The sequence below is a fragment of the Aedes albopictus genome, chromosome 2 (genome assembly GCF_035046485.1).
Source record: "Aedes albopictus strain Foshan chromosome 2, AalbF5, whole genome shotgun sequence".
Classification (NCBI taxonomy): Eukaryota; Metazoa; Arthropoda; class Insecta; order Diptera; family Culicidae; genus Aedes; species Aedes albopictus.
Genome location: NC_085137.1, coordinates 264,829,586 through 264,854,359, shown reverse-complemented (window position 1 = coordinate 264,854,359; position 24,774 = coordinate 264,829,586). Strand labels below are relative to the sequence as shown.

General features: G+C 41.2%; 1 long non-coding RNA gene across 2 annotated transcripts in view; it reads right to left on the bottom strand.

Moving 5' to 3' along the window:
- The window catches only part of LOC134288062 (uncharacterized), a 56,851-nt gene continuing 32,077 nt past the window's right edge, over nucleotides 1–24,774 (bottom strand). The window contains exons 3-4 of one of the 2 annotated variants that reach the window (XR_009997736.1): nucleotides 19,151–19,299; nucleotides 1–46 (exon numbers count right to left, since the gene is read on the bottom strand). This is a non-coding gene — a long non-coding RNA (uncharacterized LOC134288062). Of the gene's footprint in view, nucleotides 47–2,555; nucleotides 4,207–19,150; nucleotides 19,300–24,774 lie in introns of those variants that run through there. The other variant, XR_009997735.1, reaches the window with a different exon arrangement.

Genomic DNA, 24,774 nt, shown 5'->3' with positions numbered 1-24,774 from the left:
TTGTATGCAGGGTTCGCCAGTTCAAGCTCGGGGGGTCCTGGTTTATCTTAAAATAAAATAAAAAAAGGATTATTAAGTGGATGTGTTTAGCAACGTTTATTGATATTTATTCGTTTTATGGATATTTTTTGGGTTAGGGACAAAAGGTCGAATATTATTTGCTCAGCGAAATTCACTTTTTTTTTAATAAGTTTCGACCCTTTGTCCCTTTGAAAGTAACACTTCGACCTTTCGTCATTGTGATATTTTGACCTTTTATTCTTCGATCTTTTGCCATAGATTCATATTTTTCAGTGAGCCAATAAAAACATTTTAATGTTCACGCTTTCGCTAACCGGTTTTTATTAAGAAATGATTGTTTATATTGGCTCATCGAAATATATAAATAAAATAGATAAATTAAAAAAGAATAATATTTCAAAATTCCGGATAAACAATGCTTATTCTGATTGAAAAAGATATTCGCATGAACATTGTAGAGTGGATCAAACTTATATTGAAAGTATCAAGGATGGAAATGTAGTGATCATGTTAGGATCCCAAATGTGTCGCGGTTGGTAGGTATCGCTCGATCATAGCAACAACGATAGAATATTGTCGTCAAGCATTCATAACAAACCGTGCTCCGCGAATAATGAATCGCTCGGCATGTGCGGCCGTGATGCGATCGTTATCATGCAGTCGAAATGATAAATTTCGATTTTCGGTCACTTTTTGTGCATTCTTATTGCTGAAGCTTCACGATCTGCATATGAAAGTAATATTCCTGATCATGAATTTGGATTCCGGGTGCAAAAGTGGCCATAATCTTGATGAATAGAGTTTATCGCGACTTGTAACATGATCCGATAACGATAGATCCCGCGATAAAGCGTGCATCAGATGCTTTGATTGTTCTATGATGCGAGCATAGTGCGAGGGTGCCGCATCATGCTACCGCAAGAGCAAAGGCTATCTTTGATTGTTCGTATGTTGTATCATTTATCGTTAGAAGCGATTTTCTTCCATCCTTGGAAAGTATACCCGCCAAAAAGTGTTTATGAATACATCTCACATTAAATTATGTATTATATTATATTATGCAGCCATTTGGGGCCGTTGATTTTCTTGATTTATTTAAATGACGTCAACTACACGTTGAAGGGTCCCCGTCTGTCTTTCGCAGATGATCTGAAAATCTACTGGATGAATCGCTCGCAATTATTCGAAGACGCAATTTGCCTCCAGCAGGATCTGGATGCATTCATGAACTGGTGCATATTAAACCGAATGGTGGTTAGTCCCGTCAAATGCTCCGTGATTTCGTTCGCTCGAATTCGTAAACCTATAATTTTCCAGTACAAGCTCTTCGACACCGTGATTCAGCGTGCAGATGATGTGAAGGACCTGGGGGTGATTTTGGATTCGAAACTAAGCTTCAGGCAACATCTTTCCTTCGTCGTTGAAAAAGCGTCTAGAACGTTGGGCTTCATATTTCGGATCGCCGAGGACTTCACAAGCGTGTATTGATTGAAATCACTGTATTGTTCGCTAGTTCGATCGACGCTCGAGTATTGTAACGTGGGTGGTTTAGAATCCTCATAATCTAAGAGGAATAGAGAGGATAGAATCGGTCCAGCGCCGTTTCATCCGCTTTGCTCTCCGCCGACTCCCATGGCGCGATACGTTGCGACTGCCAAGCTACAGAAGTCGGTGCCAATTGATTGACCTAGGGAGCCTATAGCTGCGCAGGAACGTTGCACGAGCAATGGTCATTGCGGACCTGTTGCAGGGAAGGATGGACTGCCCCGCACTCTTGCAGTCCGTCGATTTGTATGTTCGTCCAAGAGCACTGCGGAGTAACGTAATGTTGCGACCTTGGCTACGGCCTCCTTTACGTAGGACTGTGTACGGGCAGCAGAATGCTATTACCGGTTTGAAACGAGCGTTCAACAATGTGGCATCTGTGTTCGACTTTAACCTTTATAGGGAAACGATCAAGCGAAAGTTTGAGGCTGTATTTAGTTTTTCTTCATGACGAATAATGAAATTGTGTTTTTTGTTGCGCGTAATGCGAGTTTTTGTTTGTAATTTTATTATTTTACTTTTATTATAACAAAGATAGGGAAATAAGTTAGGTTAAGTTATATAGACATCATTAGGACCTGTGTTGTCTGTTGATGTCATCCAATAAATAAATCAAAATTTCAGATAAATCCGTTAACATTTGGGCGGTGCTAAACTCATTTGATGTTTTCATGGGATTTATTATAGGAAAACATCGGTAATCAGGGGATCTAATTTTTCTTAACCCACTCAAACAAATTTATAGAACCTAACCCAACTCTGCATTAGCAGAATTTGTCATGAGTTGACAAAATCGCATGTGTCACATGAGGAGTCTCCATTTGACCTTCTTTGCACTTTTTAGTGTACCTTCGCAAAATTCACGTATTCAGGCGTCCCTGCTCAATAAACTAGGGAATCTGTACTAATTGGTTGCGACCACATTTTATAGATAATTCGCTTCCATTGCTACTCCAAGAGAGTTTCATTGTGGTTTTGTACCTACAACGCCCTCCATTGTGGTATACCATAACTATTACTTTGAAAGAAGCTTGTCCTCTGCGGTCTGTGCGGACCGCAAGAGGTATTCCTGAATGGAACTCTGATCTGTTCAAGTTCAAAATATCTTCGGATAAACCAGTCTTTTGTATAGTTACGGATCTTTAGCTTCCGCCAGAGAATTATAGCTATATAATTGACTTAGTGGGCACTAAAACGCTCTGCTTACTTCAAATCTCCAGGAGCAAATGGTGTTTTGTCCTATTTTTCTTCAGAGGGATTTGAGCATTTTAAACATGTTTTGAACTCTTGTAGTTTTCTATGGGATATTTTCATGGTATGAAATTACTCCATAGTTTTATCCCGAAAGGGTGCGTGCATTGTATAATGAAGGAATGAGTTCCTGGTTACCTCGTTCTTTCTGAAATGCTTGAAACGCATTGTCGATTATCACATCTGTGATGTTCGTCTGGCTGACATGGCTATTCATGTGAACTCACATGCCTCCCAATTTGGGATGTCCACAGTGACTCTTTTACACAAAGTTGTATACGTTTTCAAGAAAGTACTCGCTCAAACGTAGTTTTTGCAATTGTGATTTATGAATATTGACGATGCTTTCGATGCCGTGCCTTTCAATGTCATATTGAAAGTCGCATGACGTCACAAGCTACCTCCAATTAGCTATAGGCTCTCTTTACGCTTATGCGTTTTACAGTGTCCTTTTCAGGGCATTGATTAAATCCGTTGTGGTATGGGCTATGAGCTCTCGTTGCGCTTAGCATAGCATAGCATAGCCGACCGTACACATCCTGGGGTGGCTGTCGATAGAGACGTTTAATGCGCCAGAAAAACTGCCTGGGGCTTGACAGACTTTTCATTGAACGACCTCTTTGTTCGACACCTGGCCAGGTCCTTACGATCAGCGGGGATGGGGAGGAAATGTTGATTAGATATCTACTCAGAATATGTCCAAGAACTTGGCCCACTTCATAGATATCTGGAGTTGGAAGATGGATGGGGTTTTATATGATGCTTTCCGTGGCGAAAAAGCGTATGAAAAGATGTTATAAAGCAATATTAAATTATGTATTATTATTTACCTTATTACCGCTGAAAGAGTAAGAATTAGAAACATATGTGGAGGTTGTTAAACAATGATTATATTTTAGAATAAACTTGAGTACTTGTTTGAGATAAAGTTGCTATCATTGGAAGAAAAAATAAAGGTAATGTTTACACAGGCGTCAAACATTATTACTTTACACAGGAATGCATAAAAAATGAATCGCAGATCTTACGTTGTAACTCATCTATGTGAAGCGATCCACATGCGTTATGGCGTATGCCCAGTTATAACAATACAGAAAAAACTTCCTCAAAAAGTCCGCCCGTAGAAAAGATAAATCGGATTAATCTCACCATGCTAACACTGAATCGCCATCCGGGTACTACTACTTTGTACAGGAAGCCAAGATACCCGTAACGCACCAGGACATATCCGTCGCGAATCTGCAGTTTAGAAGCATTCATCCGACACCATGTGTGGTAAAGATGTAGTGTATTTCATGCGAATCAATTCCATCCACTGCGTTGAAAGAAACTGCAATTTCAGGCCAGCAGATTGATTTGAAGAGGGGTACACATCGTGTGATTCAGCAACTGCGGACGAGAATTTTTCACTAGAGGATCCAGTAGGTTCTCACTGTACTATAATTATGTGGCTTCCGATTTCTTCTAATATTGTCCATTGGACACTATCAAACATAAATTTTCGTATTCAGTGATTTCTTTTTATCCAAGCCGAAATGAAACTCAACAGAAGGAAAATTCTGACACCCGAAAATTTTAACACGTCCACACACGCGCACAGACTACTCGGCTATGAGCTCTCGTTGCGCTTATGCATTTATTCCCTCTTCTAGGGTACTCGTTCCTATTTCATCACCTTTCCCTTTCCTAATTCCCATCCCTTGTCCCATGCTCCCTCAGGTAAATGATGAAATAGGCTTATATGTATGGCGATGGCACAACTGTCCCAAATGGAGGATAACGTGCCTATGGAGCCGGCCTTCTGATACCTGTTCTGATACCATTGTACCGAATTCCAAAAACTCCCTGAGCAATGCCGGTGTGCCACTTCCCGCTGGGTTGGCTCGGCCGAAGAAAAGTTAGCTGTTTCTCGTAATCATCTGTGGCTTCTCCTGTGAGCCACTGCGTCAACGCGGCCCGGTAAGCAAAAGTGGATTGTGTGTGAAGAAGCCCGCCGGTGTGCCATTCCGCTATTCTGGCCCGGTTAGCGAAGGTGTTCGACGGAAGGTGCTGTGTTCGACGGAAATCTGCCGGCGCGCCATTTCCCGTAAGTTTGGCCCGGCCCACAGAAAGTAAACTCTCCGTCAACGTTGGAGGCTATTCGACGAAGCCCCGCCGGCGTGCCACACCATCATCTTGGCCCGGTAGTCCCCGTACGTCGCTGAGGATGGATGTTCGACTTGGGAAGGTCAGCAGGGATACCCAACGTTAAACGGGCGGCCCCCGCCAACAAGCAGGATGGTAAAACGGTATGTGCATGTTTCCTTTCCCATTCCAAAATAAGAAATTTCAATATGGAATAATTTTTGAATATAAAAAATGTTAATCTGAATAACTATCATAGTCGCCCATCATTTCTTCAAGCCAAGCCTTGCATTTTCTATCTTTAGCTCGTAGCCAGGGAATGAAATTATCGATCACGATCGCGATTGTAGAAAACTTTCTCTCACGCTTTATCGGCGAAAAAAGACGTGCGATAAATTCAGACCCGGGCTTCTCCCGAGAATGTGTTTTCGCTCGTTCCACAGCGCCGAAAATCGATTATCATCCGCAATGAAAAGTTGACTGGTTTGCTTTCTGCTCTTTGTTCGTCTCTCCGTAGTGCCGTCGTCATCGACTGTAGCTTTTATCGAAGACGGCTAATAACAAGACAGACAGCTCCCACCCTATCGCAGGCAACAAGGTTGAAACGCCCTCAACGATTCACAGGAACATTAAACATGATTGTGTGCGTGTACATGCAAATACGTACACGGAAACTGTAGCATCTCACGCACACTTATTCATAATGTTGTTCCCGGGAGTCGTTCGCGGCGCTAGTGTGCTTGAAGTTCTCAGAGTATATGGAGCAAGTGAGAAGATGTCTGTCTTGTTATTAGCCGTCTTCGCTTTTATGTATAAAATTTCTGTCCTCTCTCGAGCAGCTTGTGTGGTCGTGTGATTATGGTGCGCGCTCATATACATTTTTGTGGAGGGTCTAGGTTCAAATCCCGTTAGCGGCAAATTTTTGTTATTTGCCTTCTGATAATTGTCGCGATAACTTTGCAGGCGATAAAGTTGGATAGCGAAAATGAAAAGAGCGGTTTCCAGTTTTCGGCTATCTTTGATCGGGGACAAACAGCAACGACCGATAAACATTTCTCACAGGAAAAGTAAAAACAGAAAAAATCGGTTGCTCGAAAAACGCCGTTTTTCGTCTCAATTTGCTGATAATTTCATTCCCTGCTCGTAGCTCCTGCTTGGACGTTTGTTTTATTGGGAAGTCATTCCACTCATCCCCAATTCCCTCTCGGAGCCATTGTAACGACCCTGAGGCCCAGGATAAAGCCTGGGTGGCCACAATAGGGTGGTCTAACAAAAGTAAGTTCTAACACCACACTCAATAGGAGTTCAGTGGAGGTTGCCACCCACCATACTTTGGCATCCATTTTAGCCATTCAGGCGCGATGCGCTTCACGGTCAACCCAGGCGTATAGATCTGATTTGACCGTTAAATATTTACGCTAACTGTATAAATATTTCCCTATTTTCCCGCACTCAAATATGGGTTTCTTCAACACTAATGGTACTCGCCGGTAACACGTTCAGTAGTTTCCGAATGCAAAACGGTCAGACAGACAGACAGATAGACAGACAGACAGAAGCTCATTTATTATATATACTAGCTGTCCCGGCAAACGTCGTACTGCCTGTCTATTGTGTTTTTTGACATGCAGCTCCGTAGAGACGTCCCCCGCAAAGTCATCTGTATGGGAGCCCCCCGTTCCAGAGACCGGAGAGATCTCACACCAAGCTAAGAACCTTCCCCGGCCTCAAACATACCCACATACAAAATTTCACACCGATTGGTTCAGTAGTTTCCGAATGCATAGCGGTCAGACAGACTGTCAGAAATTCATTTTTATATATATAGATAGATCGATGTTATTATAATGTAATACTAAATAAATGAAATGAACGAAATGTGGAGCGGATCTGGTGCGATGGTTAGGACACGTGACTATCACGCCGAGGACCTGGGATCGAATCCCACTCCCGACAAACTCACAAAATATGAGTTCTTCCTTTGGAAGGAAAGTAAAGCGTGGGTCCCGAGATGAACTAGCCTAGGGCTAAAAATCTCGTTAATGAGCCATTTTACGAGACGTTTCGGATCAGCTGATCGCTCATTTCATGAATGAAAATTTGACAGGAGGTTGCGCCCAAGCCCGTGAGTGTTAATATCAATATCAACACTGTTGTCGTTTCGTAAAATAGACTATACAGATAAAAAACCCAGATTAATCCACCTACTGGTGATAGTGCCTTTCTCGTCGAATATGTACTGATGATCTTTCAGTCGACACAATAAATCTTGCATTAGAGTCAGTGATCAGCCTTTGATCTCTGTGCTATGGTAACGGACGGGAAGGAGAAAATTCTCATAACAGCGGTCTGGGACTGTACCACCTACGACCCAGCCAGCAATTTGGTTGCTATATCAAAATTGCAACTGAAATAGTCACACATATATAGCACCAAAGAAATCGTATTCAATGCACGAAACAGACATATACATACTAAAGTGGAGGCCATATCGAACATATATACGATTACTGCGATTCCAATCAACACAATTTACGATTTCTCGAAAAATTTCTACGATTTCGCCGATTTTATCCGTCTAAATATACGATTATGCATGATCTTATTACCATTGAGAGTACCAATATACGACTCAATATTCTCAAATAAAAAAAAAAACAATTGGTGTTCAGTGGGAATCGAACTTAGGTCCTTTGATTGGGAACTGCGCGTCACCTCTATTGGCTACAGAGATGTCCATATCCTCAGTGTGGGAAAGAGAAATAGAAAATACACCACTCACGCTGTGCATCTGAACAGGAGCCCTTCTCTTATATGTGGATCCACCACTGCGATTCAGATGCGCGCAAGCTTGGTGGGTAGAAATAAACCTCTTAGCTGCCTGAGCACTAGGCCACACAACAGTGCGGAGAGAGCGATTTAAAATTCTCTTCGGTGAAAGTGTAAAAAATCACCCGGGCGCGCGCTCCAGTGAGGTTTTTGCGCCAGAGTGCGCGCTGCGGTGAAACACCGGAGAGTAAAATCACCCGGGCGCGCGCTCCAGTGAGGTTTTTGCGCCAGAGTGCGCGCTGCGGTGAAACACCGGAGAGTTCTCGCCCTGGCGACACCATGGTGATTACACAGCGTAACAAAAAATAACTTTTGGTCTGTCTCAAGAGCAAACTTATGTGTCTCTGACAGATTTTGGGCCGCTGAATCCGAATCCGGGCTCAGATTTGCTCCAGCACGTCACATTTTTGAGCTATACCTCAATTTATAGGGCAAAATATGCGATTTTGGGCTTTTTTGACTGCTAGCCATTAAGCATGGAAATATATTTTTTAATCAATCAAAGGATAAATTGGTCAATTAACATCTAAATTAACGACTCATGCAAAATATTTCGTTTTACCAAATCAAAATTTATAGTTTTAAGCGTTTTATGTTAGGTACGATATTTCCCATACAAGTCACCCACCAAAAGTTGCATGCAAGTTTTCATACTAACATTAAATGCCTAAATCTATCAAATTTGATTAGGTAAAACGAAATATTTTGCATGAGTCGTTAATTTAGATGTTAATTGACCAATTAACTTTTTGATTGCTTAAAAAAAATATTTCCATGCTTAATAACTTGCAGTCAAAAAAGCCCAAAATTGCATATTTTGCCCTATAAATTAAGGTATAGCTCAAAATTGTGACGTGTTGGAGCAAATCTGAGCCCGGATTCGGATTCAGCGGCCCAAAATCCTTCGGAGACACATAAGTTTGCTCTTGAGACAAAAAAATGTTGCGCTGTGTTATTCGGTGACTGCTGGGTGAAAACACGGGAGAGCGCCGGAGAGCGATGCGCGCGAAAGAGTGAGCCACACTCGATCCAAGGAGGACGAGCAAGAGCACGCACTAGCGCTTGGTCTACCTACCACCCAAAACAAGAGAAACTGGCTTCTTGGTGTGGTGAAAAATAGGAACCCCACTGACGCCGCAGTGAATCGCTACGGTGAAATGCCATCTCTGATTGGCTATATTGCCTAGTTGAAAATAGGGAGTTTAAAGTGAATGGCATAAAACGAATAAAAATTAGCATGACACGGTGCGAGACTTGTGGTGGGAGTGTTGTTGTTGTGCATTGAGTGGCACCAAAAGTGGTGCCGTGCAAGAGGCCCGGAATTCACAACGTTGTTGGAATCTATACATCACTTATTTTAAGTCATCTGCTAGTATGAATACCTTTCTATTTGGTTGAAATTATTGCTCCCATGGTTGGAATGTGTCAACAACAACAAAAATACAAATTTGTGATGAATACCTTTTTTTGTTTTTCTCCATCATACAAATATGTAAACAAAACCATTTACGATTTTCGAGATTGAGATTCGACTATTAAAAGTGCAGTATCAATCATATGCGACTGAAAAAATGAATATACGATTTCTACGATTTCATTCACTTCGTATACGACGCAAGTGTGACGCAAACGATCAATATACAACATTGTTATAGTTGTATACGATTACACCGATTTTCATCATACCTTTAGGTAGCAACAGCGGCGTCACTATACTCACTACGTTCTTGTTTTTAACGGTCAATAAAATATAACCTAGAATGTGCAGAAAAAACTTTATCGAAGGCCGCAAATTGATCTGTGAATGAGTAAAAAGTTATATCTTAGCTTGTTAGTATCATCTTGATATTGATCAGCTCCCAATGTTAGTGAAGGTACTCAAGCAGTCAACTGAGAAATCTGATATTATTCAGCTCTGCTTTTACGCTGAACACAACGTCGGAGTATGTGCCATCAATAAGTTTTAAGTCAATTCAATGATGGCTTTGATAAAATGCTTGCTTTTCTTAAAAAATATTAGGATTCAGGAACACTTTGACTTACGTCGACGGAAAGATCGTTAGAACATATACGACGAGAAAGGCACTATCACCTCTAGGTGGATTAATTTGGGTTTTTTTATATTTGACCACTTCCGGCGAGACATCCGGAACCGGTTCCGGAACACTACCGGTTCAGATATGATCTGATACTATTTTCCTGATAACTGTTCATCAGGTTACCGAAAATGCCGCTGTTTGATGTGTCGAATGAATAAGTTATGTTCAATTTTATATTTGGCCACTTCCGGCGGGATATCCAGAACCGGTTCCGGAACACTACCGGTTCTGATATGGTCTGAGGCTATTTTCCTGCTTACCGTTCATCAGATTATCGAAAATGTCGTGGTTTGATGTGTCGCATGCATGTGTTTGGTTCTCTTTTATATTTGGCCACTCCCGGCGGGACATCCGGAACCGGTTTCGGAACACTACTGGTTCAGATATGGTCTGAGACTATTTTCCTGCTTTCCATTTATCAGATGATCGGAACTGCCGTGGTTTGATAAGTCGCATGCATGGGTTTGTTGTAATTTCATGTCTGGCCCCTCCCAGAGGTACCGATCCGGAACGCCTAAATGGCCATAACTCCGGAACGGCTGAACCGATCCGAACCATTTTCAATAGGAAACAATGGGACCAGATCCCGCGTCGAATGAACCGTCGGTCATAGAAATCGGTTGAGGTTTACTGCCAAAAAGTGATGTGAGTCTTTTGTACACACACATACACACATACACACACGCACACACATACACACACACAGACATCACCTCAATTCGTCGAGCTGAGTCGATTGGTATACGTGACTCGACCTTCCGGGCCTTCTATCAAAAAGTCATTTTTGGAGTGAACATATAGCCTTTCCAGTACACTTAGTGTACGAGAAAGGCAAAAAGGCAATTTACACGGGAAAAAATACACGGTAATGAATATTTATTGGGTACCGGACTGGACACAGAAAATTTAATGGTTTTCTTTGGTACATCGAGGTCTTCAAATTAGTCTATGGTAGCAAGCTCGATTTAGCATCGTATATGAATGTGAAGCGACGATTTCCACGATTCAAAGAAACCATATATACGATGCTAGCGAACTTACAGCTTGACACTAAGAATGTATGTTTTTTTACGATTCTATCCGATTTTGTGCGATCCTACCGATGGTATCTCGCACCTTTTATGATCGAGGACGACTATATGAAACAAAATCGCAATTGAAATTTAATTTGGCATGAAATGCGGTTTTACGCAATCATTGTCAACAAATATACATATTATTATACAATTCTGATTCAATATATGAAAATATACGATTTTTTCCACACAATGATTTACGATATGTGGTTGGCTGGGGAATTTCTGAATCCTGAGAATACTTTATTCAGAAAAGCAAGAATTTTATCAAAGTCATCATCGAATTGGGAAACTTATTGATGGCTCTTATTCCGACGTTATGTTCAACGTACAGTCCTCTCAGATGACTGCTTGACCACCTTCAGTGGAGGCCGATCCATACTAAGATGACTATTACAAGCTAGGATAAAACTTTTTTCTCAGATCATTTTGAGCTCTTCGGAAAATGCACACTTTAGGCCGTATTTAATTACCATTGGTTACAAGATTCATGTAAAATTTGTAATGTAGTAATTTGAATTGCCAATACTAAATCCCAACCAAATTTCAACCATATTACAGAGCTCGACTCCAGCCACATCAAAATTTTGCGCAGTCATTTAAGACGCAAAATAAAAAAAAAACTCTGTTCGGGGGTGATGCGCTTAAATTTTAATTTTTCTATACAATGTTGACCCATCCTACTGTATATTTACACCTCAGGAATCTAAAATGGTGCGATTTGATGTGATAGTTTTAGTTTTATATTTTTGCCTTTCTCGTACACTAAGTGTACTGGAAAGGCTATATGTTCACTCCAAAAATGACTTTTTGATAGAAGGCCCGGAGGTTCGAGTCACATATACCAATCAACTCAGCTCGACGAATTGAGGTGATGTCTGTGTGTATGTATGTGTGTGTGTATGTATGTTTGTATGTGTGTGTGTGTACAAAAAACTCACATCACTTTTTGGCAGTAAACCTCAACCGATTTTAATGACCGATAATTCATTCGACGCGGAATCTGGTCCCATTGTTTCCTATTAAAAATGGTTTGGATCGGTTCAGCCGTTCCGGAGTTATGGCCATTTAGGTGTTCCGGACCGGTACCCAGGAAGGGGCCAGATATGAAAATGCTACAACCCTATGCATGCGACACATAAAACCGCGGCATTTTCCGTAACCTGATGAACGGTATGCAGGAAAATAGTCTCAGACCATATCTGAACCGGTAGTGTTCCAGAACCGGTTCCGGGTGCCCCGCCGGAAGTGGCCAAATATAAAAGTGAACCAAATCCATGCATGCGACACATCAAATAGCGGCTTTTTCGATAACCAGATTAACGGTATGTAGGAAAATAGTCTCAGACCATATCTGAACCGGTAGTATTCCAGAACCGGTTCCGGGTGTCCCGCCGGAAGCGGCCAATTATTAAAGTGGAGCAAACCTATGCACGCGACACATCAAATCGCGGCTTTCTCGATAACCTGATAAACGGTTAGCAAGAAAATAGGCTCACACCACATTAGAAACTACAGGTAGTGTTCCGGAACCGGTTCCGAGTGTCGCGCCGGAATTGGCCAAATACAAAAGTGAACCAAACCCATGCATGCGACACACCAAACTGCGGCTTTTCTGATAACCTGATGAACGGTAAGCAGGAAAAGAGTCTTAGACCATATCTGAACCGGTAGTATTCCAGAACCGGTTCCGGGTGTCCCGCCGGAAGTGGCCAAATATTAAAGTGGAGCAAACCTATGCACGCGACACATCAAATCGCGGCTTTCTCGATAACCTGATAAACGATTAGCAAGAAAATAGGCTCACACCACATTAGAAACAGGGAATGAAATTATCGATCACAATCGCGATCACAGAAAACTGTCTCACACGCATTATCGGCGAAAAAAGACATGCGATAAATTCAGACCCGGATTTCTCCAGAGAATGTGTTGTCGCTCATCCCGCAGCGCCGAAAATGGATTATCACCAGCAGTGAAAAGCCGACTGGTTTACTCTCTGCTCTTTGTTCGCTTTTCCGTCTCGCCGTCGCCACCACATCAATTTTCTTTTATGCATCAAATTTCTTCTACCTCTCGAGCAGCATGTGTGGCCGCGTGGTTATGGTGCGCGCTAAGAAACATTTTTGTGGAGGGTCTAGGTTCGAATCCCGTTGGCGGCACAATTTTTGTTATTTGCCTCCTGATAATTATCGCGATAACCGGCAAGGGGATAAAGTTGGATAGCGAAAATGGCAAGAGCGATTTTCAGTTTTAGGCTATCTTTGATCGTGGACAACAGCAGCGACCGATAATCATTTCTCACTGGAAAAAGAATCGTTGAATTGTTCGGTTGCTCGGAAAACGACAATTTTCGTCTCAATTTGCTGATAATTTCATTCCCTGATTAGAAACTACAGGTAGTGTTCCGGAACCGATTCCGAGTGTCCCGCCGGAAGTGGCCCAATACATAAGTGAACCAAAGTAATGCATGCAACACATCTAATTGCGGCTTTTTTGAAAACCCAATGAACGATTAGCAAGAAAATAGAACCATACTACATTAGAAACTACCGGTAGTGTTCCGGAATCGGTTCCAGTTGTCCCGCCGGAAGTGGTCAAATGTAAAAGAGAACCAAAATCATGCATGTGACACATCAAATCGTAGCTTTTTGGGTAATCTGATGAACGGTTAACAAAAAAAACTCAGACCACATTAGGGAAAACCAGTAGTGTTCCAGAACCGATTCCGGGTGTCCCGCCGGAAGTGGACGAATGTGGAAGGAAACCAAACACATGCGTGCGGCTCATTAAATACCGGCTTTTTTAATAACCTGAAGAACAATCAGCAAGAAAATAGTCTCAGATTACATTAAAAACTACCGGTAGTGTTCCAGAACCGGTTCCGGGTGTCCTGCTGTAATTGGTAAAATGTAAAAATGATCCAAACCCATGCATGTGACACATCATTTCGTGGCTTTCTAGGAAATCGGGTGAACAGTTAGAGGTAACTAGTTTCATGCCATATTTGAGACAATTGGTACTGTCCTGGTTCCAGATGTCCCGCCGTAAGTGGTAAAATGTAAAATTGAACCAAACTCATGCATTCGGTGCCTCAAATCACGGCATTTTCGATTACCTGATGAACGGTTAGTAAGAAAATAGGCACAGACTACATAAGTTACTACCGGTAGTGTTTGTGGTTCCGGGTGTCCCGCCGGAAGTGGTCATATACAAAAGTTAACCAAACTAATGCATGCCACACGTCAAATCGCGGCTTTTTAAATAACCTGATTACCGGTTAGCAAGAAAATAGGCTCAAACCACATTAGAGACTACCAGCAGTATTACAGAACCAACTTTGGGTGCTTTGCCGGAACTACGAAAGTGAGCAAAATCATAGCAAGCGATAGATATGTGTAATTGTTCTCTTCATCATGACAAAACTAAAGTGATCTCAGAACTCATCAAATCACACCATTTCAGATTCCTACTCATCCTTACAGTCAAAGTTGTATGGGAAAATTAAAATTTAATCGCAACAACCCTGAACATTTTTTTTCAATCCCCTTTTGCGTCTAAAGTTACTACACAAAATTCTGATGTGACTGGTTGCGCCCTCGCGCTCTGTAATGTGGTTGAAATGTTACTGGGATTTAGTTTGGGAAATTTCACTTGCTTGCATTTTTTTTTGTTTAATTTTACATGGATCTTGTGTGTGCGATAATAAAATATAGCCTGAAGTGTACAGAAAAAACTTTGTCGACGACCCCAAAGTGATCTGTGGTTGTGAAAAAGGTTATATCTTAGCTTGTAATCATCGTCTTCATATTGATTGGCCTCTAATGACAGTGAAGGTGGTCAAGCAGTCAACTGAGAGCTCTGATATTTTTAAGCTCTGCCTATACGTTGAACATAACGTCGGAATATGCGTCATCAATAAGTTTTTCTATTCGATAATGGCTTTGATAAAATTCTTGCTTTTCTCAATAAAGTACTCTCATGATTCAGGAACACTTCGGCTTACGTCGACATCATGAGTACATATTCGACGAGAAAGGCGCTATCACCACTAGGTGGATTAATCAGGTTTTTTTTTTTGTTTTTTTTTTGCACATATCTATTGCTTGCATTGATTTTGTTCACTTTCGTAAATGTCGCTGAAGCACCCAACGCTGCTACTGCAACACCACCGGTACCGTCCTTTGTATTCTGAGCCAATTTTCTTGCTAACCGTTCATTCGATTATCGAAATGTCACGATTTGATGTGTCCCATGTATGAGTTTGGTATACTTTATGCTTGGCCAATTTTGAGGGTACACCCGGAAACGATTCCGGAACACTACCAGTAGTATTGAATGTGGTCTGAGCTTATGTTAATGCTTACTGTTCATCAGGTTACCCGGAACTAGTAACACTACCGATAGTAACTTATGTGGAATCTGTATATATTCTTACTATCCGTGCATCAGGTTACTGACAAAAAAGCGATTTGATGTACCGCAAGCATGGGTTTGTTCCACTTTTATATTTGTTCACTTCTGGTGGGGCACCGTAAACCGTTCATCAGGTTATCGAAAAAGTCGCGATTTGATGTGTCACATGCATGGGGTTCGGTTCCCTTCTATATTTGACCACTTCGGGAAGGAGACCCGGAACCGATTCCAGGATACTACTAGTTTTGATTATTTGATGTTTCATATGCATGGGTGTGGTTCACTTTTTTAACTGGCCACTTCCGGCGGGACACCTGGAACCGGTTCCGGAACACAACTGGTTCAGATATGTTATTTGAAGATTGATTGGTAATTATCGGTGACAAATATCGGAAACAGCTTGTTAAGCGTTACGCGTTTCGACCTACTATTCTTCGGTCATCGTCAGACGCATTCAGTTGTATTTACCCCTTCAACTTCGTCAGTTTAATATATAAGCGGTTCAGATATGGTCTGAAACTATTTTCCTGCTTACCGTTCATATGTGGTGAAAACTTGCCTACAGAAATGATCCTGTGAAGCACAGGAAAACACCGCCCATACACACGGAAATCAACTAGTGACGGTGATCCAGACCCAGGACGTCCACTCCACTGAGCATCAGGAACAACAAACGCTGCTGCACATCATACTGGTGTTGCAGACCATCATCATCCTAATACTGGTGGCGAAGATGATACACAAGACGATGCGGAAACGGTGGATGAAGAAGGGCATCAGAGCGGCCCAATCCATAGCCACACTGGACGTGTGAAGACCATTAAGAATTTCATTACCACTAAATAATAAAATAATTTAAGTCTGAAATGTAATCTTACATAGAACGTGAGTCGAATGACTATAGGTTAAAGACTCACGAAAATAAATAAATAACAACAACAACAACAACCGTTCATATGGTTATCGATAAAGCCGCTATTTGGTGTGGTTCACTGTTTTAATTTACCACTTCCGGTGGGACACCTCGAACCGATTTCGGAACACAACCGGTTCAGATACGGTATAATACTATTTTCCTGCTTACCGTTCATCAGGTTATCGAAAAGCCGCCTTTGATGCGTCGCATGCATGGTTTTGGTTCATTTTTTTTATTGGCCACTTCCGACAGGACACCCGGAACCGGTTCTGGAACACTACCGGTTCAAATATTGTCTGAAACTACTTTCCTGCTAACCATTCATCTGGTTATCGAAAAAGCCGCTCTTTGATGTGTCGCATGCATGGGTTTGGTTCACTTTTTTAATTGGCCACTTCCGGCGGGACACCTGAAACCGGTTCCGGAACACAACCGGCTCAGATACGGTATGAAACTATTTTCCTGCTTACCGTTCATCTGGTTATCGAAATAGCCGCTCTTGGATGTGTCGCATGCATGGAATATGTTCAGTTTTATATTTGGCCGCTTCCAGCAGGACACCCGGAACCGGTTCCGGAACACTACCGGTTCAAATGAGGTCTGAAACTACTTTCCTGCTTACCATTCAACTGGTTATCGAAAAAGCCGCTCTTTGATGTGTCGTATGAATGGGTTATGTTCAGTTTTATATTTGGCCACTTCCGGCAGGACACCCGAAACCGGTTCCGGAACACTACCGGTTCAGATATAGTTTGAGACTATTTTCCTACTTCCCGTTCATCAGATAATCGAAAATGCCGTGGTTTGATGGGTCACATGCATGGGTTTGTTGCATTTTCATATCTGGCCCCTCCCTGGGGTACCTATCCGGAACACCTAGATGACCATAACTCCGGAACGGCTGGACCGATCCGAACCATTTTCAATAGGAAACAATGGGACCAGATTCCGCGTCGAATGAACCATCGGTCGTTAAAATCGGTTGATGTTTACTATCTAAAAGTTAGGTGACCTTTTTGTACACACACACACACACACACACACACACACACACACATACGCACATACATACATACACACACACACATACACACATACAGACATCATTTCAACTCGTCGAGCTGAGTCGATTGGTATATAACACTTGACCCCTCCGGAGGCTCTATCAAATTTTCGTTTTTGGAGTGAACATATAGCCTTTCGGTACACCTTGGTGTACGAGAAAGGCAAAAAATGAACAAAATATTTTAATATTGCCAAGTTCAAATTGACGGTTCCCAAAATTAGTCACAGAAACAACACGGTTGTTTTGAAGATTTTCAATTTTTTGTTTGTGCAGACACATTTTCAGATCAATCATACTAATCTAGCAGAAAAAAATGCATTTTTTTTAATGTAATGCCTACTACAACATTTTTTCTATGTCAAATCAATTTTGATATGCAGCTGATTGAAAGCGTACCGATTCTTAAGAGTGCATGCTTTAGCGTTAATTTTCATAGCCTCAAGCGAAGAAATCGTCACTTCAATTAACGTGTTTAAAATGAATGTGAAGCTACGGTCTATCTAAATCCCACTACAATGATCCTTTTTTATTTTTTGATTAGGAATTGATGGGTTATGGCACTGTGGCATTTAACAAGCCACACTAAGTTTTTTATTCTGCGCAAACCCTAGCTGCTGTACTTCAGCTGGTCAACTAACAGAGAGTGATAATGAAATTAATATTTGGGGTAATAATTAAAACACTAAACTCAAACCACATCGCTCTATGATTTACGAATGAGTGGAATAAAACCCAAAAAAAAGACATCGCTTTTATTTACAAATACGTTAGACCCATTCTTGATCGTTTTTTGTCCCCACTGTTAAGGATTTAATTCATTGCGTCCAATGAACTGAAGATTCTTTATCCTTAGATTATCCTTTATCCTTGATTGGTTCAAAGAAACTTTCCTACTAAACTAGAGGATTATATTACTTAAAGTTTGTTGAGTATACAACCATTTGGCTAATCAAAGCATAAGTGGAAATATTACTTTATGTGGATTTGACGATGTAAATTGCATTTAGCCTTGTCAGTCTTAAGATGTCAGTCAAACTGGTTTCGCCTTTAGAAATGTTAAGATTTTGTTTAAACGTTCAACCAAAATCGCCAAATAGTAAAGGCAAAACCCGTTTGCCTGCCCTTCCAGACTTCCAAAAGCCGAAACACAGTCGTGATGCAAACGCCAAGACAAAAGCATTTTTACGGTTCGAACAGAGCACTTCACGACGGTATACACAAATATGGTTTGGAATGTACTTTCCAAAAGTTGAACCATGTGCAAAAACTTTTAGTTCGTCCTGCAGGAATAATGAATGTTATCGGTTTTCTTAAGAGGGTTTGTGATGCCCAAAAATCCGTTCAATCGAATATAGAGTGTATTCCCTTTTTTTTCGCATAATTTATTCAAACACGTGTAAAGTTCACTCCAAATCGAACAGAAATGAAGTCTCCGGCTTTGATTCGCGCGAATTCTTACGTCACATCACTTGATCTCATAATCTTTATAATTCAGCATTATCTCTTCAATGGATGATTTGCAATTTATTGTATTTGTTAATGTTGATTTGCTTTGAATAGTTCAGTACAACGCTCTCATTATACGTGCCGAAATGTTAAAATTTTCGACATTTCAAGGTGAAAGTATAGATTGTAGTTAATCTCGACTAAGCTGGATAGTGCAAAAATGGGATATTTTTAAACGCCACAGCTAACCCAACCTAATTGAGCAAATAACATATGAATAAATGAACACCAATCGCTGGGTGAACGAACAACGATGAATATTAAATTAATAGGAGAAGCTTGCCGATTAGGGTACACGTACCTGCTAGTGTTGTTGTCGCTGAGCCACATTTTGCTGTACCTTGTTGGGCACTAGTGTTACTACCGTAAACTATGTTACTGTATCCAACGTTCACTGAAGACTGATGCAGCTGATTTTGATAAAGTTGTAGAAACTCCGAGTTTTCCTGGCTGAAAATACATATAGAAAATACTAGCTTTACATGTATATCCACAATGGTAATCGTCTTTCTTAGCGGAGAACTTAAACAACAAGAGAGAACTCATTATTATTTTATTTGGATTGGTTGGATTCAACGGCTGACTGCCTGGAGTGAGCATGTATGCAAAAATAAGGAGAGCATTGAGAGTGAGTAAGATTTTGCTCGGATTTTCTTTTTCCAGAAGAATAAATAAACATTGGAAATCGAAGCAAATATGATTATAAAATTTCGGTATATATACAAAAAGCGGTAACTTCGGTAGAACGTAGCTAAATTTGACACGATAATTCATTGAACCTACACAAAAGTCGATCGTTCATGGTTTCACGCCACGTTTTGCAACAAAAAGCGTGCGTGATTTGATGCCTATATCGATCTTTGAATGACCGAGCCACTTGAAGTATCATGTGCATAGGTATGTACATCCCTAGAATGTAAGCGATTTTGCGAACCCCGTTCATATTAGAATGATTTATGTTTTGTATATCAAATTCATCAAGTACTAGCTCAATTGTGTGGTTTGATGATGAGAAAGGCGCTCTCGCTTCATAATTTATTCTAGAGAGCACATATCGTCGGTTTCCTGCAATAGGGGCACAACTCAAAATTTGTCATTTTTGAGATTTTGATGGGAAATGATGAAAAACTATGTAAAATTTCATCTCACAAAGACCCGTTCCAAAATTCGTTGTGAAACGCGAGATTTGGGCATTTTCATCAATTTTCCGCAGTAAGGGCACAACTCAAAATCAGCCAACTTTTTCAATAGTCGTTGAACAATAGTAATCAAAAATTCATGAAACAGATAGTCCTTCAGCCCCTTTCGATGATACAATAATCAAAATTTGTTTACTTTTGTCAAAAGATGAGAGAAATAAGTGAATTTGCAGGAGGTGCTTCAAGATTGCCAATTTTCAAACGCTTATTCTGAAAATTCACATTTTTTGAGTTGTGCCCCTATTGCAGGAAACCGACGATATCTACAAATATATGTGATTTGAAAATGAGTTTATGTGCAGTCATTTTAACCCATGTAGGCCAGCAGGGTACCCGGGTATCTTTTTCGATTTCAAATCTCGATATTTAAATGATTATTGAGAGTAGGAAGTTGAAACTCTGCTAGATCTCAGAACTCGTGAATATATGATCTATTAATGTGGTTGACCGAATTTCCAAGTGAGGTGGGACAGAGGGAGGGATTTCTGATTTTTTTATTACGTGGAATGCCGGCAGGGTACCTGGGTACCCACGAAACTGAGATGATCATATGTCCGTCAATTTTCCACTGATTTTAGAAATTGTTAGCTCATTTAACTCATTATCGTCGTTATTTGGTTGGACCGGTCTGATCACCGTAGTTTTCTGAAAATCCAAATTTTCGGGAGCATGTTCTACACAGCTATCTAGGCTGATCGGAAAAAGAAGTTAACATTGATGGAACGATCGATATCAACTTCATAGGTACGAAACTGAAGAGTTAAGCAATAAACCGAAGTACATTTGTTTTGTCTGTTTGTCAAAAAATTAAACATACATTAGGATTTTTTATCTTTATACGTAATTAGGTTATAAGTCGGTCGGCGATTATGTTTGGTTTCTTTGATATTATTTTTTAAACCCGGTACACTACAAATATTATGAGATCAAGAATAAGAATACCATAGACTTTTAGTTAGTTTAGGCTGCAAAACGGTGAGTCGATAAGGAGAGCGTCCAACATAGCTCTGGTCCTCACAAGTTCCTACCTCATGCTTCCACGGGTCAAACGATGACAAAGACCGCCAGCTAAGAGTTGTGTGCTTAGCTAGTAGTGCAGCCTGGGCACTGTTGTCCTTCTGACTTCAGCTAGATTGAGGAGGTACGTCCCGAGCGTCTGTTCACCAAGGAGGTGCGGCTTAAACAGCGTCTGTTCTGGCATCCAGCGGCTGAGTATGAAATGCTGTATTGCGTCAGCTATACCTAAGAAGGCAGCCCCTTCAACGCAATGTAGGCAGCGCGGCCCCGGTAAGGTAGCCTGCTGAAAGCCTTCAAACACCCAGAAAAGCAATAGTAGAGTAAACGGATTGATTCAACGGCAACAGACCCGGCAACAAATAAAGGACAACGATTGGAAAGTCGGATCTTGGAACGTGAGAACTTTGAATGAACCCGCACGTGTTGGGCTCCTGGCTCGTGAACTGCAGAATGTCGGCGTTAATGTGGCTGCTATCCAGGAGATACGCTGGCCCAAAACTGGAGAACGCGAATTCCGAGCGGTGGATCCCATCGCCAACACTTCATTCAAGTACCACATCTACTACAGCGGCGGCGATAAGGCAGAACGCGGAGTTGGCTTTATAGTGATCGGGAAGCAGATGAAGCGAGTTATTCGGTGGAAGCCGATAAGCGACCGAATTTGTGTGTTGAGGATGAAGGGCAAGTTCTTCAACTATAGCCTGATCAGCATCTATGCGCCAACAAACGACAAACCCGATGACATGAAGGATGAGTTCTATGAGAGCCTTGATAAGGCCTACGGAGAGTGCCCAAAACAAGATGTCAAAATAGTCATCGGAGATGCAAATGCGCAGATCGGCAGAGAAAGTTTCTTTCGGCCTGTCATTGGAACGGAAAGCCTTCATTCTGTTACCAACGATAATGGTCTGCGCCTTGTGACATTCGCTGCTGCTAGAGGGATGGCAATCAGCAGTACCGACTTCGCACGTAAGAATATCCGAAAACACACGTGGCGACACCCGAGTGGTGACACTTGCTTCCAGATAGACCCCGTGCTGGTCGACGGGCGACATTTCTCGGACGTCATAGATGTGAGGTCCTACATAGGCCCGAACATCGACTCGGATCATTATCTTGTAGCCGCTAAAATTCGGGCGCGATTATCCAGCGTCACGAGTTCAAGAAACAACAGGACGATGCGTTTCAATATCCAGCGCTTGTCAGCCGAAGGGGTTGCTGCACAGTACCATCAGAAGCTAGACGAGAGGATAGGAGAGACCATCGGATCTGGAGATGTCAACAGCTTTTGGGGAAGTATCCACGAAGCAGTGACAACAACAGCGCAAGAGGTGATTGGTACCGCTCAGCGACGCCAACGTAATGGTTGGTTTGACGAGGACTGCCAACGAGCGACGAACGAAAAGAATGCCACCAGAAGTCGAATGCTAGTGGCCGGTACCCGGCAGAACAGAGAGCGGTACAGGGTTACAAGAGCAGAAGAGAAACGAATCCACCGCAGAAAAAAAACGGCAACACGAAGAGAGTGTTATTGCCGAAGCGCAGGAAAGTATGGACAGTAGACCTCTTCATAAAAAAATGAAATTTCTGGAATTCAACCAGTCACCCCCACATCTGAATTCTAATGCTAAAACAAACTTCTGGTCAAATTTTCAGCTAAATTGGTGAAGATTTCGAGGTGCCTCAAGTCAAAAATGTGTTTTTTGGTCATTTTCTACCTTCAAAAAATGCCCATGAAGGCTAGAAGCCATATAAAATATCGCGGCCGCCAGTAAATGAAAGTTTTTTCTATTCCTTACAACTTTTGTGAACATTATGTGCTGATCGGAGAATGTTTTTATCATATTCATTCGATTTTCAGTCATGCAAGTACCCTAAAAAGTTACATTTTTCAGCAGTTTTTGTTCTACGAAATTCAAACACACAACTTTTCTAACAAGTACCAAATCATTAAATGATTGCCCACATTTTTCTGAACAATATTGCCATACATCATTTTCTTATCCGATCCACGAAAAAAATCACAAAAATCGATAAGTAGAAGCTTTCCTGAGTTTTTTGATATCTGGGGTTGACGCAACTGTTGGCAGACAGAATAATCAAACATAGTAGCTTTGCTTTTTCTTGATGATTGCGATGATTCATCATTGATTCAAGTGACAGGTAGGCACAAGCAAACATTTCTTTAACAAAAGTGACGTATAATGTGTCACAGTAGAATGTGAGGATGGGCTCAGATGGTAAGGCTATGTACTGGCAAACCAAAGGTTCAGAGTTCGAGTATCGTTATTTTTATCGTGTTTTTTATCATCATGCTGAAAATATCAACCTGCACTTAAAATGCAAAAAAAAAACGAATCAATTCATTATTTCAATTTACCTGGCCTTGTAATCTTTTTCAATCGATGGCTGGTGTAGGGAAAACGCATGCATGTACGCATCACTCCGACAGAACTTTTATGTTTGCGTAGTTGAAAATCGAACACGTTAACTATTTTATTTCTCAATCCGTAATTCCTTACTGGGTAGCTGGGTAGCGGATCACATCCGCTCATTAGAATTATAAAATTTTCCGTCGTTAGGTTACCGTATTTAATTGTAGGTAAACCAACTTTCACATGTCTAATTTAATCGGCGCATGAGACGGAGCTCATGAGATACATCTTGAGAAAAATGAGGCACACAACTTTCAGTCTCAACATGTACTGTGCTCCTGGGAGCTTGCCTGCAATGTGGCTCCAGTACATGGGACTACAGCACGTGTACATCAACTCTGGAAAAAAAAAATGCATTCAAATTTTATGAAAAACTAGCTGTACCCGGCAAACTTTGTCTTGCCTACTGCCACAGACAAACAGACGTAACACCTTGAACGATTTACATGGAAATCCATCGCCCAGTTCACACTACCATCACCTGGTGGAAAAGTTGCACGAATCACTGTGTTGTGCAATATCGTCAACAGAAGGCGCTAGTGTGAAACGTCAAACGCATAGAAAAACGATGCGCGCGCCTCTGGTTGTGAAAGCCACAACTATGAAAATTTAAAATGATAGTTAAAAGCGTGGTCGATGGAAATTTCGCAAGTGTTACGTCTGTTTGTCTGTGCTACTGCGTTTTTGACGTTTCAAGTTTCTATCCAAGACCAAGTCCCCGGTCACAGAATGTATGGAAGATCGATTTTCAAAACTCTCAATATTTCCATTTTTTTTGCCTCATAAACCTTCCTTGGGTGAAAACTGACAGTTCAAAACTTAGACGACCAAAATTGGACCTTCCGTTCGCAAGTTATGCGCGGTCCCACGTATGCCAATGCATACTCAAACTCTGAACCTATGGTTTGCCAGTCCATAGCCTTACCATCTGATTTTTTTCGTAGATCGGATAAGAAAATGATGTATGGCAATATTGTTCAGAAAAATGTGGGCAATCATTTAATGATTTGGTACTTGTTAGAAAAGTTGTGTGTTTGAATTTCGTAGAACAAAAACTGTTGAAAAATGTAACTTTTTAGGGTACTTGCATGACTGAAAATCGAATAAATATGATCAAAACATTCTCCGATCAGCACATTATGTTCACAAAAGTTGTAAGGAATAGAAAAAACTTTCATTTACTGGCGGCCGTGATATTTTATATGGCTTCTAGCCTTCATGGGCATTTTTTGAAGGTAAAAAATGACCAAAAAACACATTTTTGACTTGACTTG